General features: G+C 45.3%; 1 long non-coding RNA gene across 2 annotated transcripts in view; it reads left to right on the forward strand.

Moving 5' to 3' along the window:
• The window catches only part of LOC140701902 (uncharacterized), a 34243-nt gene that overhangs the window by 8072 nt on the left and 12173 nt on the right, over window positions 1–13998 (forward strand). Inside the window, exons 2-5 of one of the 2 annotated variants that reach the window (XR_013538269.1) lie at window positions 1916–2790; window positions 2832–3168; window positions 4621–4782; window positions 7455–11392. This is a non-coding gene — a long non-coding RNA (uncharacterized LOC140701902). The remainder of the gene's footprint in view (window positions 1–1915; window positions 2791–2831; window positions 3169–4620; window positions 4783–7454; window positions 11393–13998) is intronic. The other variant, XR_013538270.1, reaches the window with a different exon arrangement.

Genomic DNA, 13998 nt, shown 5'->3' on the forward strand with positions numbered 1-13998 from the left:
GTCTGTTTTAATTCTTGTTTTATTTTGCTCGGACTGTAAGCCACCCAGAGTAGATTCGTTTGAATCTATATGGGCCGGGGTAAAAGATTAAATAAATAAATAAATAAATAAATAAATAAATAAATAAATAAATAAATAAATAAATAAATAAATAAATATTTCTGTGCACCTGCTTTATTATAGGAAGGGTGGGGAAAATAGCTTTTTTTTAAAAAAAAAATCACAGCTCTAGATGCATGGCTCCCGTTTACGGTTAGAATACTTACAGACGACAGAAAAGACTTTAAAAGAGTAAAAAGAAATCTAAATAAATAAATTATTTTTCTGCCCTAAGGTTTTTTACGATTCAAATTAGAACAAAGTGTGATGGAGGGTTGTGTTGATTTCTAATCTGGAGAAACCCGAGGGAGCCAGGCGCCGATCCGATGGATCGTCACGTGGAAATGCCACTCGGCGGACCTAATTTTGGGGAAGGCTAGGAAAAGTTTCTCAAAAGTCATTACGGCCGATGGGTTTCCCCTTTCGTAGAAAAGTCCACGGATTTCGGCGGCGCTTCGAGGTTAAGGCGAGGTTCTGCTGCTTTCGCTCGCCTTGTGTTCCGAAAAGCTATAAAAATATTCAAATACAGTAATCCAGCTTTCTGTTATGGCAGCGGAAAAATTACTTTTGCTCCTCTATAAATAACCTTTTAAAACAGAGGGGGTGGGGCGGGGGGGCGAGGAGAAATCGCGAGATAGATTTCACACGTGAGAAATCCGTACCTTTCCGAGTTCTCAGGAATGCAGACGACAAAGAAGTTTTTATGGGCTAATTCGATTGCTAAAAGTTAAACACCTTTCTTAAGCTCAGCCAAAACCTTCTCCAGTTTTGATTCGTGCAGCGGACAGACCAAGAAAGAGCCGGGGATTGCACGTAAAATAATATTTCCCCGCTGTCAATTGGGGTGGGAAGACTCATTTTCCGCCTTGTCTCTCCCTCGGTCTCTTTCCTCTTTGGATCCAAAATTAGACTAGATTTTGGCTGATTTTTAAAAAGACAATGTCTTGGAAACAAATCGCAAAGGCTTCCGAGTCGTTCAGTAAATGTGATTTTCTTTTAAGGGTTTCCTTGGGCATTTAAAACACCGAAATTAAATATATTCGCAAGAAGAGCGTAATGCTACACCTGCCCACTCAGAAGTTAATATATATATTGCGCAGAGGGTCTATTTAAATTTTGCAGTCTTTCCTGTTCCAGAACAGCTTGGTTCATACATTCGTTCCAAGCTGTGGGGCGTGGGAATTTATTCAGGATCACACCGGCTAGCTGGCTTAAAATGAACCTTCCTAGCCTTTTGAAGTCCAAGAGTTGTAGGAAAAAAATATATGTCGCAGCACAATCCAAACTGTTTCTTAAAAACAACTTTAAAGGAAACCAGTTGGGTTCTACAGTTTAAACCACAGGGAATTCTCAGTTTATTTAGAGTTGTAAGTTTCCTGAGCTGAAGCAACGGGCACGAAAAGAAGGAGGTTTATCCGAATAAAAGGGTCTCGCTCTTTTTCCTCCAGATTATTTCCTGCTCCTGACAATTCCTCACAAAAGCGATCCCTTGTGCCCCCTTGGTTCCCCCCAGGAAACGTCTCTACGGACCCTTACAATATGACACGATCCGTATCTAGTCATCATTTACTTATAGCAAGTTTTCATTGAGTTCTATGGGACTGAACCTCAGTTGAAATCTCCTTAAAACTGAGGCCAGGAAATAAGCTCGATAAATCAAGGCTGTAGTCCGCATGAAATACCCAAATATCAAAATGCTCATGTTTTATCCACCTTCGCAGGAATAAATCCAAAGAAATTCCCCCGAAGTTACTGGGAGAGAAGGCAGGTCGGATCGGTTTTTCCAGGACTCTGAAGGTGCCTTATTTCATTGCAGGTGGATCAGGAGCGAAAATCTGCGTAAGAGTAATGACAATGGATAGACCTCTTTCCACCGCCCATAGCAAAGACTTCATTCGTTTGGGAACCGACACTGATCGATTTAAAAAGCTGCGGATTTCTGCAGTAAAAAAATATCTGTCTTTTTGCTGTGCTATTTTGATTGAGAGTAATCTGAAGTAATAGTTTAGCGGTGCATAGTCGGAGTGTTACGCTAATTGATTTTATTTAAATGTAAACTTTTTTTTTAAAAAAAACCCATATTTCCATTTTTGACTTCTGGAGCTACCCAGTAATTTTTAAAAAAGCGATGAGACCTTCCTGATTCCTTTGGATTACCACTCCCATCATCTCTCACAAACTCGGCCCGGGGTTGAGGAATGATGGGAACTGCAATCCAACCGCATCTAGAGAACAGCCACCCGCTCCCCCATACCCTCGTGTTTTTTTTTAAAGGTTTCATTTAATAAAGAAATAAATGCTAACAAGGGATCCGCGACACCACGGGCACGAGCGGAGCAGCATCAGTTCGGGAATAGGAAGACCTGAAGACGGCAAAGAAGCAACACGTTAATTAAAAAACAAAACACCGGATCGTGTCTTTTTAGGTGACACGATTGCACCGCAGATACCAGACCTGAGCACAAGCGCAGCTCTCCGTGGGATTTAGAAGCCTCAGAAGCAACTTTTCTCCGTCTCCACTTCGTTGATGCTTCTTTTCTTCATTCCCGGGCATCCCCCTCCTTCAGCGCCTCTTTCGCGTTCACCTGGCTGATACTCCGGAGCGGCATCGGAGCGGCTGCAAGACGGCTGAAGACTTCCTCCACCTCCAGGCCTGTGTGTGTGTTTTGTGTGTGTGTGTGTGTGTGTGTTGTGTGTGTGTGTGTGTGTGTGTGTGTGTGAGAGAGAGAGAGAGAGAGTTGGACGTCCGCGGTTCCTAGTGAGGAAGAGGCTTCCGTCCATCTGGGAAGCTGCCCCGAGGGAGCCTTAAAACGTGCTCCCCGGTTGGGGACGGCTAAGAGCGGACAGCGTGGCTGGAAAGGCTGGCGCTTCTGCAGCACCCGCGGAAAGACCGAATGACCCCCCCCCCCAATCTTCCTTTAGGGTCCAGCTCTGGAGCCCCAACCAACCGACTCCAACATCGATCTTTGGATGAACCCAGCGGCGGCACCCTAAAGTGGACGCTGGTGCTCTAACCTCTAGGATTCGGCTGGGCTACCAGAGAGAGAAGCATCTCACGGGAATAAAACAGTGAGTTTCTCAGATCTGAACATGTCCCCCCCCCACTTTTCCAGCTACACTGGTTCCCTTTAGAAGCACCTAAAACTTTGGGTCCACCCTTCCCCCCCCTCAAATTAGGGAACTTTCCCGACGGAAACTACCACGCTACCATGTTAAAATGCAAACATGTTATCTAGAGCTTGAAGTGAGCCGTGGTCAGATTGAATGTTCGTCCCCAGTGCCAGCCATGCACCCTCTGTGCCTGTGTGCCACTTCCTTTGGCTCTTTCCCTGTCTATAGAAATCTGTGGCCTAATTGTTTCACTCCGTGGACCTGTAGAATCCACTGTGCGTGTTTGTGTGTGCCTGCATGTGTGGCTAAAGGAGAGTTGCATATGGGGAGAACATGAGAAGAATCAAAGGGAGCTCAGCCTCTCTCCCTCTTTTTAATTGTCCTAGCAATTCCAAACCTTAAGAAAGAGATGCACCAAATTATGTGTGCATTTCCGGGCATGAAGGAATGAAACATGGTGTCGCCTAGTATGCAGTTTGGGCAGAAGAAGAAAGCTGCATCAGAATTGAAATGGACAGGCGTTCCACACCCACAGTAGTTGCACATTGGGCTTTGTTTCTTAAAGCTAGGAACTGTCCATTTGCGACATGCTGGGCTTAATTTAGCAAGTGGAATGTCATCTGTTGGGCTGCTTTCCTCCTTCATCCCCTGATTCTAGTTTCCTTGTATCCAGAAACAGAATATTAATGGGAGTAATATTCTGATAAGCTTTTGTTATAAAAGTTTGATCCCTCGCTCCTTTATCTTGGCCTTCTATAATCTGCGGGGGCCGAGGCTGTATATCAATTCCAATTAAATTTCCAATCTGTTTGCAAAAGGCTGGGGTGTGTTGATGGAGTGGACTCGAAGGGTCCTTCAGCTTTGTCATGGCGTCATCCGGTATCTTCGCAACTCACGAAGAAAGCCAAAGGGGCCTGTTAACGGAGGATGAATAAATAAGCCAGAAGCTTTTGAAAATGCCCTCTGGAAATTCTCCACTCTGTTTATGGACAAGGTTGCCTGGGGATAATTTTTTTTTTGAGCTCAGGGTGATTGTGGCATGCACTATCAACTTGAATCTGGCACGCTAGCCATGGCACACTGCTTCAGCACACCCGTTGCACTTTCCATGCATGCTTTTATCCTCATCCCATTCAGTGGCCTATAGGTGGTTGTTGTTACATGCTGTCAAGTTGTCCTTGACTTATGGCAACCCTATGAAGGAGCCATCTCCATAATGTCTGGTCCTCAACTGCCCTGCTCAGCAATTGCAAACTCAAGACTGTGACTTCCTTTAAGGAGTCAGTGCATCTCGTATTCAGTCTTCCTCTTTTCCTGCTGCCTTCCACCTTGCCCATCACGATTGTCTTTTCCAGGGAATCCTGCCTTCTTGCAGTATAGCTTCATTTTCAAAAAAATTTGCCTCCACAGATAGTTCAGGCTGGACTTGATCTTGGACGGAGGAAGGAAAACCTGAAAGCATTAATGCAGAGCACAAGAAGCAACAGGAGCTCCAGTGAAAATGTAGGTGGGGTGTTGTTATGCTCCATCAAGTCTGAACTGATTTAGGATGACCCTCATAGGGCGTTCAAGGTAAGTGAGATATTTAAGGAGTGGCATCAACAGTCCCACTCCCCCAGTGAGTTTCCATAGCATGAGCCTCCACGAGGATTTGAACCCAGGCCTCCCGAGTCCTAGTCCAGCACTTTATCTACTATACTACACTGGGTCTCTAGGTGGAGTGAAGAACATTTCAAAAATGAAAGAGGAGTGTGTGTGCAAGGATTGGTCATGTGAAATCAGTACAAGAATACATTGGGTATTTGCAGAGCTGGGAAATGTTGTTTCTTAAACTACAGTTCCCAGAATCCCCAGCCTGCATGGGCATTTGAAAAACAAGAGGTGTATGTAGGGGAGAACCCGCATGAACCCAGTGCTTAAGAATGCATTTGGCCTATGCCGGAGGCTGGAAATGTCACCTGTTTGGACCACAAGTCCCAGAATCCTCAATTAACGGTTTCTGCTTGTTAGGGGATTCTGAGGGTTGCAGTCCTAAAGGGTAACATTTCCTAGCTATAGTTATTTCCTTATTTAAATATTTGTAGCCTGCCCTGTATTATGGGATCTCAGGGTGGGTTACAAAGCTGTATAAAACAATTGGAAAAAAAACTTTAAGATATTTAGAACAATTTAAACTCAAACAACTCAAAATTAAAACAGTCATGCATTAAAAACGTTAAAACCATTTAATGTTTAAACCTGCACAGGTTTTAGCACATCCCCGAAGAGGCCCTAATAAATGTGTTGACTTGGTACTGAAATGATGCCAGTGTCGGAGCCATTCAAACCTCCAAGGAAAGGGCATTCCACGGGAATTTTGGATGGCAAGGCTTGGGATTCTCCAATCAGCATGGCTATGATTTGTAGTTCAAAAAAGTAACTTTTCCAAACTCTGATGTGGCAGCTCACTATTGGTAGCTCCAGTTCCTTCCTTCCTTCCTTCCTTCCTTCCTTCCTTCCTTCCTTCCTTCCTTCCTTCCTTCCTTCCTTCCTTCCTTCCTACCTACCTACCTACCTACCTACCTACCTACCTACCTACCTACCTACCTACCTACCTACCTACCTACCTACCTACCTACCTACCTACCTACCTACCTACCTACCTACCTACCTACCTACCTACCTATAAAGGTTGAGTTCCCTACTATTGTTTGTAGCTGTCACTGCTGGTGGCACATTCACTATTCTTGCACCCGGCTATAGTTCTGCTCCACAGTGTTCTGGACTAATTTGGTGCTTGGGAAAGTTCCCGTTTTGAGACCACACTCCCCATCACCATATAACAAAAGGTACATGGTTTCATTAATCTGCGTGTTTGTGCACATAGCTTGTGCACAAAAACTTTCAGAATCCCCAGCAAGTGTGACCTCTGTCTGTCTATGCAGAACTTGGGGAATGGTCATCCAGAAAAGGGGATCTGACCCTGAGGCCAACCCAACATGAAGGTGTCTAACAAAATAATAGAATCATTGAGTTGGAAGGGGCCTCTAAGGCTATTGAGTCCAATCTCCTGCTCAGTGCAGGAATACAAATCAAAGTAGATCTGTCAGGTGGTTGTCTAATTTTCTCTTGAATGTCTCCAGCATTGGAGCACTGGCCACCTCCTGTGTTCATGAGCTCCATTGTCATACTGCTCTAACAGTTAAGTAGTTTTTCCTGATATTCAACCTAAATTTGGATTCCTGTAGCTTGAGCCTGTTATTACATGTCCTGCACTCTGGGATGATCAAGAACAGGTCCTGCCCCTCTTCTATGTGACTGTCTTTCAAGTATTTGAAAAGTGTGACCTCATCTCCCCTCAGTCTTCTTTTCTCAAGGCTATACATGCTTGGTTCCTTCAGTCTTTCCTCATGGCGCTTGGTTTCCAGTCCCCTGATCCTCCTTGCTGCCCTCCTCTGAACTTGCTCCAGTTTGTTGGCATCCTTCTTAAAATGCAGCATCCAGAACTGGACACAGTACTCTAGATGAGGCCTGGGGGGGGGGGCACTCGTATGTCACAGGATGATTGAGTTTCATTTGGCCTCTTGGTGCAGCAGACTAGATGCTATAATGCAGAGCCAGGAACCATGAAGCCTCCAGATGTTTGTTGAACTACAGAACCTGCCACCGATGACCACAGTCTCTGCTGGCTGGTCTTGAGGAGAGTTGAAGTACACCAGCGTCTGGAAGGTCACAAGCTGGCCCGTCCTCAACACAAAGACTCGAGGAGAATCTTTGTTCGTTCTCATTCTCTTTCACTTCCACATTGGCTCGTTGTCACATCAAAAAGACTGCCTTGCCACCCAAAACATATTACAGCCGCAAACAAGGTGGTAACCTTATACCTTGCATTAGTTGACAATGAACGGGGGTGGCCTGGCGCCAGCATAAAATGCTTGACTGCCACTGAGACGAGCAGGAAGGAATTGATGGTGGTGGGGGAAGTAGATTCTTGCCCCCCTCCTTAATGGATCTGGAGATTAATGGGTGAGCCCTTAAGGCCTTTACTAAACAAGGTTTTCAGCTTAGAGACATCTGTGCCTAGCTTGGTGAAATGGTGTTGAAGAGCCTTGGAAGGCCATCTCATCATGCTTTGGAACATGTCGTGTAATGCTGAAACCATACACGGACTTATGTGGAACAATGAATCAATCCACAATTCTGCGGAGAGCACCCTTGCACACGTGTATTCATTTGTGACAGTTGTATCTTGTTTTTCCTCTCAGTGGGCTCAGAGTTATATCTGTGGCTCTCCTCCTTCCCACCTGAACTTCACAGTGGTTCCATAAGGTAGATCATCTGAGTGAGCACACAAGAGTGAGATGGGCTCAAGGTCTCACTCAGCGAATTTCAGGCCTTTGTTAATTTGACTTTGCTGATTGCCACCAAGTGATGTCAGAGGTCCTAGTTTTTTAATAATAATCATCAAGTGCTGTCAAGACACTTTTGACTGATGGTGACCCTTTTCAGGGTTTCTCCAGATAGAGGATACTGAAAAGCAGTTTCCCATTCCCTTCTTCTGGGGTGCCCTGGGACTGTGCAGCTTGACCCACAACTACACAGGCTGGCTTTGCTCACTGGAAGCACAGCAGTGGGGAATCAAACTCCCAGACTCAGGCTTTGCAGCCAGGTATCTCAACCACTGAGCTACCTGGACAGCTCAGCTCAAGCAGTTCTTTATGACGTCATGCTGGAATCTAGTAGACTCTACCTAAATTGTAAGGTAAAGGTAAAGGTAAAGGTTCCCCTTGACAATTTTTGTCCAGTCGTGTTCGACTCTAGGGGGCGGTGCTCATTGCCGTTTCCAAGCCATAGAGCCAGCGTTTTGTCCGAAGACAATCTTCCGTGGTCACATGGCCAGTGCGACTTAGACACGGAACGCTGTTACCTTCCCACAAAGGTGGTCCCTATTTATCTACTCACATTTGCATGCTTTCGAACCGCTAGGTTGGCAGGAGCTGGGACAAGCGACGGGAGCTCCATCTGTCACCTGGATTTGATCTTACGACTGCTTGATCTTCTGACCCTGCAGCACAGGCTTCTGCGGTTTAGCCCGCAGTGCCACCACGTCCTTCAGTGGCAAAGGAGAGACAGAGGAAGAGAGATGGAGAGAAGGCATGACTTCTTACTCTCTTTGCCAGTGAGGCTGCTCATGGCCAGCCTGTGGCCCCCAACAGATTAGGAGAACCCACTCCCTAAAGTGGACTTTGGCAGAAAGAATTCTTTATCCTTGGAGTTTCTACACATTTCTTTTCTGGACTACCGCTTCCAGGATGTCCAGCCAGCCTTGTTGCAGCCTTGTGGCTTTGGTGCAGGGGAGCCTCTATGCAGATGAAGGAGGACCAGCAGAGATCTAAGCCTTTTTCTTTTGCTGAGCCTCTTTGGTAGGGGTAGGTTCTGGACTGACCATGTATATATGTGTGTATGTGTCTCACCCCTCTGCCCCCAAATCTGGAGGTTGATGGCCCTCCTGATCCCTAAAAAGGCCACCTGCAACCTTTGGGATAGGAAAACTGAAGTGGAGGTACACTGTGATAGAGATGGGCATGAGCCACTTGTTTGGTGGTTCATGCTAGTTTGGTGTTCTATGGTTTGGTGGCACCCGCCCCAGCAGGCTCAGGCTCAGGGGCAGTGCCCAGAGGAGGCAGGGCAGGGAAGCCTGGGCACTGCCTCTTAGTGGGCAGCTGCTGGAGGGGGGCGGGGTGCTGAACCGTGAAACACCTGTTTGGCCATTGAAATGCTGAATCGGGTTTGTGCCCATCTCTCGACAGGATCCATTTCAAATCTTAGGACATCTGGACATAGCATCTCTTTTTGTCCATGCGGAAGTGCAGAACATCTTGACCTGAGGACGTTCTCAGGCTAATTGTTGAATGGCCAAACACACACACACACACACACACACACACACACACACACACACACACACACACACACACACACACACACACACACACACACACACACACACACACACACACACACACACACACACACACAGGAAAAAAGCTTTAGTCCATGGCAAAAAGTGTGTGGGAAGGCGATTAGGATTTAAAAAAAAATAGACATGTTTTTTTGGGTTGGGAGAGGGAGGAAACAGAGCTCAGAAAAGTGACTAACATAACTGAGGGAATCTAGAAGTTGTGGTCAAAAAAGTCAATTTTCCTCGCTGTGAAATGTACTTATGTCTATTGGATGGAAAGGCCCAGTAAAGACCATAGATGCAATAACAATGCTGGTAAGATTTTGAGACACGCCATTCTCTGGTTGTTCGTGGTGTGTGTGTGTGTGTGTGTGTGTGTGTGTGTGTGTGTGTGTGTGTGTGTGTGTGTGTGTGTGTGTGTGTGTGTGTGTGTGTGTGTGTGTTCTTGAACGTGGAGTCTAGACCAAAGCGGAATTGAGAAAGTTGCTTCAATGAAATATAAGCAGCAATGGCATCTTGGCCAGCAGAGGGCAGCAAAGAATGCTCTGTGTTCATCATTAATACATGCATGGGATTTCTGAGTTTGGGAAGGAGAAAGACTGGGTTTCATTTAACCTGCCATTTCCTTTGTGTGTTGTTGGGATTTTGACAGTGGTGCCAAGTGTCACATGAAGATAAAAGGAGGGGACAAAGCAGCTTTAGCACAAAGGATTGCTTGCTTGGCTGGTTGCTTCCTTGTTCCTTGTAATATTTGTAATTATGGTTTGTTCTTTCTCTGGCTTGCTCTCAAGGATCACGGTATGGGTGGGGCAGGGGCCTCACCCTCAGAACATATGGTAATTGGGACCCCTTTTTGGATCAGAAGCTTCCTTTGCTTGCCCTTCAACCCTGACTCTCTCTTTCTAGATATGTGTGCACAGCGTAACATTTTCACTTTTAGAAAATAACTAGTTAGCATTCTAGTTCCATCGTGGTTCCAAGATATTAGTTCCTATTATAGTTATAGTTCTATGAAGTAACATACTACCTTCCTATTTCTCAAATGTAAATACAATCGGTTTGGTTTTGTTCCTATTGAAAAATATACATTATTATTGGACAGTAGTATAAAAAAAATGCTCCCCCCAACCCACTTACTGTAGCCTCAACACAACAAAGCAGGAAGCAGCACCTGAACAATGTGGTATTTCTCCTCCACCATTTGGTGAGACTCCAATGCTGTAAACTTAAAAGTAATTAAAAAGTTGCAGTTACATGCCAAAGAAATGGCCTTACCTTGCTAAGCTACAGCTGTCGGATACTGCCTTACCCTAGTTAGTGGGAAACCAAATGTATAGCTAGTTGGAGCAATTAGTTGCAGAGCCAGGGGTCAGGAATTAAATTCCCCTTGATCCCTCTCAGGAGAAGGGCCAGCTGCGCATGTGCATTGGGGGAATTACATGCTCTGTTAGCTGTGCAACATTTGGCGTGTTGCTTGTTCCCACAATGCTACCACTTCTCTGAGTATTTTATATCTAGAAAAGCCTGGGAAGGGTTGCTGTCAATCCACACTGACCCAATGGCACAGAATTATCAGTAATGGAGAAAACACATTACATACAAATAACTTGATGTTCACAACTAGTTACAAGATGTTTTTAATTCCTCTATATTCTCTGTGACTGGCTGGATAGCTCAGTGGTTTAGGCATCTGGGTGCAGGGTCAGAGGTTGGGAGTTTGAATCCCCTTTATGCTTCCTACAAGTAGAACCAGCCCGTGTGGCCCTGGGGAAGTTGCACAGACCCAGGATACCGACCGAAGGACGGGATGTTAAGCCTTCTTCGAATGTTTTCTACCAGGAAAACCCTGAATGAGAATTGACTTGATGGCACATAATTATAGATATTCTCTGTATTTATGCATTTTCTCTCTCTCAATGCCGGTTGATTCATGCCCCAGAATTTGCATGTATTATTTGATGCAACGAAGATGGATCGGGAATACGAAGTAATTTGAGTAAAAATTACAAGGGCATATAAGAGATGCTCCTAGAACCAATTGAAGACATTTTCTTTCACATGAAGCAAAGGAGCCGAGATAGGAAACAGTCCTTTCTTGAACTACAACTCCCAGAATCCCCTGCTGCCTGCAGGATTCTGGGATTCATAGTCCAAAAAACAAACATTCCCCATTTTTTTGCAAAGGACAAGATGGCACTTTTCCCACCCCATTCTGTCTATGGAAGCTGCCCGGACTACCAGGTAAATCTTACTTCAACAGGTGTGACCATACAACAATTCCTATAGACAGGGGCCAGTTTGGAGGTGATGGATGGGCCCTGGGGCGCACACATCTCCAAGGGGTTGCTTTACACATCTTCAGGACAAAATAGGGCACCATTTGCATTAAACTGCTAATTTATACATATAGGTATATTAGCTCAGAAATAATTGACAGCTTGATTTGTTTGGGGGGTTGGTTAGTTTTCTGATTTTAAGATTTCTTGGGTGTCTGATTTCAGAAACTGATAGCATTCCCCTTTTCGAGTAAGCAACCTTCAGCTCTAATTACGGGCTAACTCTAATGTCTGTTTCTGGCCTTGGAGTCAATGGGCCCTTGAATAAAGGGGAGGGGGGATGGCAAAGACCACGTGTAGTGTCTCAGGTTCCTTGGACTATGCTACCAATAACAGACCTTCATCCAAATTTGGATGAAATGGTTGTGTTGTCTCAGTGGACCTGAAAAGCCAGCATTGCTCCTGTTTCATAGGGCTGAGGTATGTGATTTGAGTCACTCGTGTTGACTCCCTGAGAGTGTTTCTCAGGATGGTTTGTGGAAAGAGGAGGCCATGGGGCAGTGAGGAAGGCTGTCTTGCTCTTTCCCAAAATACTGATCTATCCACACCAAGTTAACAGTACCTTAAGAGGTGACGGTTACTAGGCCAGTGATTTCCTGTCTTTAATCACATCTTAAATCTGTCTCGTGGGGGGAAAAAAAGATTCCTTTTTTGAATGGCCTCTCTCCAAATCGCCCTGTGAGCATGGCCACCAGGCTGGCTGGGGGGGTTCTTGAAACAGTAGTCCAAACAAGATCAGATCAAGTTTAATACGGTCATAGACCAATATCCAAACATACAAAAACAATAACAGAGTAACTTTTTTACAGTAACTTTCCCCCAGGCTGGACCTCCAAGTTGATGAAACCCCATGCTTCTGGGATAATAGCAATTCTAAATTGAAGAAAAAGTTCTTGCTCCCCAGTGGATTTTTCTTACTCAAATACAAAGAACTGTTTATAGTGAGCTTGCTTTCATGTAAACGCACCAAATTGAGCAGCTAACTAATGCATCGCTCCTCTCCTCTTCCTCATTGGCTTTACAACATCAGGAACATATCACGCATGTTTATGCCTTTATGTTTCCTTATTTTAATTGGAGACATTCTTTTAATTTTGAACAAAGAGGACATGGTGTGGAATAATTACTGAAAATGTTTGAACTCCAAAGAGCAAGCAAATTGCTTAATTGCTCCCGGACGTCCTTGGTGGGGTGTGCGCAGGGAGATTCTTCTCTCCCTGATAAGATCTAAATAAAACACCACTTTGTGGAATTAGCAGGGATGGGGTGCGTGTGCATAAAGTATCCTTCATTAGGAAGGATTGAACTCCACAGGCTTCCAGCATGTCAAACTCCCCCCCTCACCTCCCGTTCTTTCTCACTCCCCACCTACTCCCCCCCCTGAACATGTTGGAGAGGAACCACATTCTCCAGCTCCAGCTAGCACCCCAGGGAGGTATGTAAGGCATGAGCAAATGATTAGGAGCTGACAGTCCTTGAGAAGTTACTCTTGGCATTGATGACATTGCAAAAGAATTTGTTCTGGTGACCGATTCCAGGAGTTTGTGACTTGGATCCCAAACTATGGCTAAAACAGGAAAGTTTCCTAAATACATATATAAAAGGCGGGTGAGGGGAAAAAAAAAACACCAAAGGAAACCATTCCAGAAGGGAATGGTGTCCTATCTATAGCAGAGCCAAATAGGTCACCAGTGATTGTATTCTGGGGTCACCCTGACACGTTGTTAGGTTGGGGAGGTTTCAGGATGAGAAAGAACATCTCTAAGATTCGCTGCAAAAAATGTTGAAACGGAGGCCGCCCTACTTTGGGCACATCATGAGAAGACAGGAGTTTCTGGAAAAGGCAATAAGGCTGGGAAAAGGTGGGAGGCAGCAGGAGAAGACCCAATACAAGATGGATTGACTCCCTAAAGGAAATCATAAGTTGAGCAGGGCAGTTGAGGACAGGATATTCTGGAGATCACTCATTCCCCCATAAATTGGGGTTGACTTGATGGCAAGATTGGCTATGCTTTCCCAGGTCTTCAGGCAAGGAGGCCCATTCCAGACAGGTTGCACAAAAGGAGAACTTGGGAATTCTCGGAGCCGTCATCCAACATGGCAAATCTGCACCCTTGGAATATTTAGCAATGGCCACTCAATAACCTATTCCCTGTGGCATCGAAAGGAGCCACCACACTGGGTTAGGAAAGCCTACCTTCTCATCTCTGACATTGATCCTGAAGTCTAGTTTTAACATCGCCCTGCAGTGTCCCCTGGACTGTTGCTTTAAGCCTGCTGTGCTGTTGTTTCAGCCTCCAGCTTGAGCTCCTGATTCTGAGCTGTCCAAGGTTCTGCTTCACTATGAACCAGTGCAAGAACACCTTGGGCCATTGATGGGAACAGAAGGCTGGTCAACCCAGCTAGGAGGTTGGTGAGACAGGCCATCCTCTCCACTGACCCCTGGCTAGTCGGAAATCTGGATTAAGATCCTGTTCCTTGGCAGGCAGTGTCCCAGTAACATCACAAAGA

The sequence above is a fragment of the Pogona vitticeps genome, chromosome 8, assembly GCF_051106095.1.
Source record: "Pogona vitticeps strain Pit_001003342236 chromosome 8, PviZW2.1, whole genome shotgun sequence".
NCBI lineage: Eukaryota > Metazoa > Chordata > Lepidosauria > Squamata > Agamidae > Pogona > Pogona vitticeps.